The sequence below is a fragment of the Lynx canadensis genome, chromosome B2, assembly GCF_007474595.2.
Source record: "Lynx canadensis isolate LIC74 chromosome B2, mLynCan4.pri.v2, whole genome shotgun sequence".
In the NCBI taxonomy this organism is placed as follows: domain Eukaryota; kingdom Metazoa; phylum Chordata; class Mammalia; order Carnivora; family Felidae; genus Lynx; species Lynx canadensis.
This window is the reverse complement of record NC_044307.1, coordinates 73,196,281-73,202,163: the sequence shown is the minus strand read 5'-3', so window position 1 is coordinate 73,202,163 and position 5,883 is coordinate 73,196,281. Positions and strand designations below refer to the sequence as shown.

General features: G+C 36.9%; 1 pseudogene; it reads right to left on the bottom strand.

Moving 5' to 3' along the window:
• Nucleotides 1-5,523: 5,523 nt before the first annotated feature.
• LOC115515172 lies at nucleotides 5,524-5,637 on the bottom strand (annotated as a pseudogene).
• Nucleotides 5,638-5,883: the final 246 nt, after the last annotated feature.

The following is a 5,883-nucleotide window of genomic DNA, read 5'->3' as shown; positions in this document are numbered from 1 at the left end:
AAGAGACATCTATTTATTGTACCACATGTCCTTCTGCCTTCTGACGTCCAAAGGCTAGAGATATATCTAAATTTAGTTTACATAAATTAAATCCATTGAAAGATCCTTTGACATTACAAAACCTCCCACCACCAACAAAAGACATTTATATCTCCAGCTAGTTTGTGGATGAGCAATTACTCTTTGCTGACCACCCATGCAGCAGAGTGCAAAGATGTACACATCTTCCACACAAGTGAACTTTAAGAGCACAGATTAGTTTGCAAAACATAATGCCCTAGAACAGTTGGAGACAAGAAACTCCCTCTATTAAAAAAAATACATTTATGGGGCACCTGGGTGGCTCAGTTGATTAAGCATCCGACTTTGGTTCAGGTCATGATCTCATGGTTTGTGGGTTTGAGCCTCGCATTGGGCTCTGTGCCCAGCTCAGCTCAGAGCCTGGAGCCTGCTTCGGATTCTGTGTCTCCCTCTTCTCCCCGACTTGCACACTGTCTCTCTCTTTCCCAAAAATAAATAAACATTAAAAAATACATTTTTACTAAGCCAGTCATATAGTTTAAGAGTTTTATTTAGAGGCATGAGGGTGGCTCAGTCGGTTGGATGTACTACTCTTGATTTGGGCTCAGGGCATGATCCCAGGGTTGTGGGATCAAGCCTTGCAACAGGCTCCACATTCAGCATGGAGCCTGCTTAAGACTCCCCCTCCCTCCCTCCCTCCCTCTCTCTCTTTCTGTCCCTCTCTCTCTCTCCCACTGCCCCTCTATCTCATTTGTGCTCTCTCTCTCTCTAAAATAAAAAAAGAGTTTTATAATTTAATATTATCTGGGCAAGTTATGCAGCTGAGGAAGGATATCTCAGATTATACCTGGTACTGCAAGATTTTCTCATAAGGTCCTGGAAATGTATATCAATATTAATAATTTCTAATGGAGTTTAAAATATATGTAAGATTGAAATGTATGACAACCTATGTATGTTTTCTAGGGCTACCATAACAAAGTACCACAAATTGGATGGCTTAAATAACAGAAATTTATTCTTTCACAGTTCTGGAGCCCAGAAGTCTAAGACTGAGCTGTTGGTAGGATTGGTTCCTTCTGAGGGTGGTGACATAAGTCATCTCTTGGTGTGTAGATAGTATTCTCCTGAGTCTTTACATCATCTCCAATCTGTACATGTCCTTGTGTCAAAATTTCCTCTTTTTATAAGGACATCAGTCATATTGGATTAGGAGCCCACCCTACTCTAGTATGATCTCTTCCTAACACATCTAATTACATCTGCAATGACTATTTCCAAATAAAATCACATTCTAAGGTATTGGGGATAGAAACCCCAAATATCAGTTTTGAGAAGGGCACAACTCAACCCATAATACAACCCTAACCATGAAGTTAAGAGTACTGAAGGGGTGCCTGGGTAGCTCAGTCTGTTAAGAGTCTCACTCTTGATTTCCTTTCAGGTCATGATCTCATGGTTCATGGGATGGAGCCCTGCGTTGGGCTCTGTGCTGAGAGTGGAGCCTGCTTGGGATTCTTTTCTCCCTCTCTCTGCCCTTCCCCTCACTTGCACACATGCACGCTCTCTCTCTCTCTCTCTCTCAAAATAAACATTAAAAAAAGAGTTCTGAAAACTACATAACATTTCTTATTTTTTAATTTTATAGGTCTACAACAATCATACTTAATTTATACATTCCTGGATTTATACTTTCTCTGTGGAAATTAAGTACACAAAAAGAGCTTTAATGTTAAAAACCAGAGAACAAGAGCAGGAGAAATCATCAAAGACATTAAAAACAAACTATCAGAATAAGATGTGCTAGAATAAGTTTTCATTTTGGCTCCCAAAGTATGTTAACAATTATTTATGGAAAATCTTTAGTAGCATTTTTAGCATTTGGGAAATCTGTAGATAACAAATGGATGTATAAACCTGCTTTGGGGTCAAGATTGATAGACACAATTATCACTTTTTCAGCTCTGTATAGTACTAGTTAACTTCACTGAGGTTCAGTAAATGCCACAAGGTATTGTAGTTTTTAAAAGTATTATGCCTTTTCTGTCTTTCTTTTTCTTTCTTTCTTTTTCTTTCTTTCTTTCTTTCTTTCTTTCTTTCTTTCTTTCTTTCTTTCTTCTTTTTCTTTCTTTCATTTAAGTTTTATTTAGATTCCAGTTAGTTAGTTAGCATATAGTGTAATATTAGTTTCAGGAGTAGAATTTGGTGATTCATCACTTACATGTAACTCTCAGTGCTCATCACAAATGCCCTTCTTAATACCCATCACCCCTTTATCCCATCCCCCTGCTCACCTCACCTCCAGCAACCCTGTTCTCTATAGTTAGGAGTCTGTTTTATGGTTTGCCTCACTTTTCCCCCCCTTATGTTCATCTGTTTCATTTCTTAAATTCCACATATGAGTGAAATCACGTGGTATTTGTCTTTCTGACTTATTTGGCTTAACATAACACACTCTAGCTCCGTCCACATCATTGCAAATGGAAAGTTTTATTCTTTTTAAAAAAAATTACATTTATTTTTGAGAGACAGAAAGACAGAGCATGAACAGGGAAGAAGCAGGAAGAGAGGGAGACACAGAATCCGAAGCAGGCTCCAGGCTCCAGGCTGTCAGCCCAGAGCCCAACGTGGGGTTCGAACTCACGATCCTCGAGATCATGACCTGAGATGAAGTCAGATGCTTAATCTACTGAGCCACCCAGGCGTCCCAATATTTTATTCTTTCTGATGATAATATTATAATATACTAGTATATTATAATGTACTATTAATATAGTATAATATAATATACTAGTATATTATAATAATATAATATAAATAATATTTCTGTATATAATATTCCTATAAATATATATATTCATATATATATAATACCTTCTTTATCCATTCATCAGCTGATCCATACCTTCCTTTTCCATTTATTCATCCATAATTTGGCTATTGTTGATATACTGCTATAAACATCAAGGTGCATGTATCCCTTTGAATCAGTATTTTTGTATCTTTTGAGTAAATGTCTAGTAGTACAATTGCTGGATCACAGGGTAGTTCTATTTTTAACTTTTTGAGAAACCCCATACTGTTTTCCAGAGTGGCTGTACCAGTTTGCATTCCCACCAACAGTGGAAGAGGGTTCCACTTTCTGCACATCCTTGCCAATATTTGGTTTTTCCTGTGTTGTTAATTTTAGCCACTCTGACAGGTATGAGGTGATAGCTCATTGTAGTTTTGGTTTGTATTTCCCTGATGATGAGTTATGTTGAGCATATTTTCACGTTCTATTTTTGTTCTATTTTACCATGTTCTGGTAGCCATCTGGATATCTTCTTTGGAAAAATGTCCATTCATGTCTTCTGCCCATTCCTTAACTGGATTATTTGGGGTTTTTAGGTGTTGAGTTTGATAAGTTCCTTATGGATTTTGGATACTAACCCTTTATCATAGATCTGTCATTTGAAAATATCTTCTCCCTTTCTAAATATTGCTGTTTAGTTTTGTTGATTGTTTCATTTGCTGTGCAGAAGCTTTTTGTCTTGATGAAGTCCCAACAGCGTATTTTTGCTTTTGTTTCCCTTTCCTCCAGAGACATGTCTAGTAAGAAGTTGCTGCAGCTGATATCACAGAGGTTACTGTCTATATTCTCCCCTAGGATTTTGATGGTTTTCCTGTCTCACATTTAGGGTTTTACACAAATTTTCTCGATAACTACAACTTTCTAATAGATATTGCCACTTTCCCTGCATCCATTTAAGGACATATGTCTTTGGGAGGTTAAGTCACTCAGCCAGAAACACATAGCTTGTTCAGAGGCCCTTAAAACTCCTAAAATGCTTCCCATGTTAGAGATGACAATATTTTAGAGAAAACTAGGAATGTATACATCTTCTAGTTATCTCTTGCTTGTGAAAATTATGCAACATTAATTTTTCATATTACATAAATAATCTTTTCAAACATAAAAGGCAAAAATTTGGATAAATGAATTCCCCAAAAGTGGTAAATTTGATTTCTCTTTCAAAATAAATTATTAAACAACTCAAAGCTACATTACTTATCTGGATGATATATCAGATTGTATAATCTGCATCATCAAAAAGGCTAGAATATTGAAAGGTAAATGTTTTGAACAAAGAGGGCTGTGAGCTATAGTAGAGATTACTATAGTGAGATTGCTCACCACATCCAGTTACCCTCTCTTACTTGCTGCTTCCTGCTTTCATATATTAGATGGGAACTTGTGACCTCACATGGGACTGTGAGAAGTGGCCTATATCACTTCCGGTGTAAGGCATAAATAGCTTCTGCTTAACCCTCTGGCACTCACATGCCCTGGGAGTTTTGTGCTCTGTCATTCTGGATTCGCAAGGTGCAGTCTGAAAGGAAGTTGCCCTGCTGTGGCACCTGCAACAGACTTTGTATGTCAAGCCACTAAGTATATTTCTCACCAGAGCATAGTCTAATCTACCCCAACTAATAACACAAACACCAATATTTAGAATTTATTTCTCTGTCACTTTTAAGCTTTCTTAAGATTTGTCAAAAAATGTAACCATTCCACCTGGACAGTCAGAGAAGCCCAACACGCAGGTGACTTCTCCCTAGAGAAATCAGATTGGCAACATGTAAAAGGATTTCATACCTACTTGCATGGTATGAAATCCATTCTTCACTTCACAACTGTTCTAAATGTATGGGACAGATGGAGAAACAAACTGCCATCAAAAAGTTGCCAGCTTTGACATTCCTAGGACAAAAAAATGCTTCCAAAAGGGCATAACTCCACAAACCTTCACAATCTGGAGGACTAATTCACTTCATCGCCTTCATCAAATATTTAGGAATAGTACAATGTTCACTGGGATAAAACTAATGGAGAAAACAGGGAATGTTCTGGTGCCCTTGTGCAAATTAGGCATTTTATTTTAACTTTAGAATTTTGCACAAAAGCACCAAAAACTTCTTTTGAATTTAAGAAACTGACAGTTGACCGATTGGATTGCTCTAAAGCTATTGTGCCTAAGTTATATAACTGTCCATAGAGACTATAAAATTTCAGACATTATACCTGGAAAAAATACATTTGTTACAACCTGGATTTTCGCTGAAATATTTGAACTCTCAACTAATATTGCGGGATCTGGAGTCTGACTTTGTTTGACGCCCAGCTATCCCACTTAACAAGAATGTGTCTTTGGACAGATAAATTGTTTTTGCTCTTATACAAGGGCAATTATCCCCACATTATAGTGCAGCGAGGCTTAAAGGAGTCTTACATATGATAATCCATATACCGCAGGGCCTGACAAATAAAGTGTACACCGTGCCTTTTAATTAGTATTACACAACACCTTTCATTAGTATTACATGAACAGAATTAAATTAAAATGCAAATAACAAACTACTTGTATTAGTTTGAGGATGAGCAGGCATGTTGCACCGGTGAGTCGCTGAGGCTTTTGGGTTTGTCTTTTGAGCTCAAATCTGTTTTCCTACTTATTCAACATTGGGTAAATAATTGGGCAAATTATTTAATTGCTGAATTCTTCAGTTTCTCCCTCTGTCAGCTGATAAGAACAGATACTACACTTGATCTTGGCCAAAAGGCCGAGAAACGATGTCAGCTGAGGTTGAAAAACATAGCCCAACTTAGAGGAATGTGAGAAATAAATGTGAAAAACCATGAAAGGTCCTTTTATCACAACATTACTTTTTCCAAAAGTCAAAAGGGATAGTGTATATACATCATTAGAAAAGTGTTTTTAAACCTAAGTACAAAAATATGTATTTGATCATTATGTTGTAGTCATTCCCAAGATAACTAAGATCTAGCATTTGATAATATGTGAAGCCAGACTCAAAACA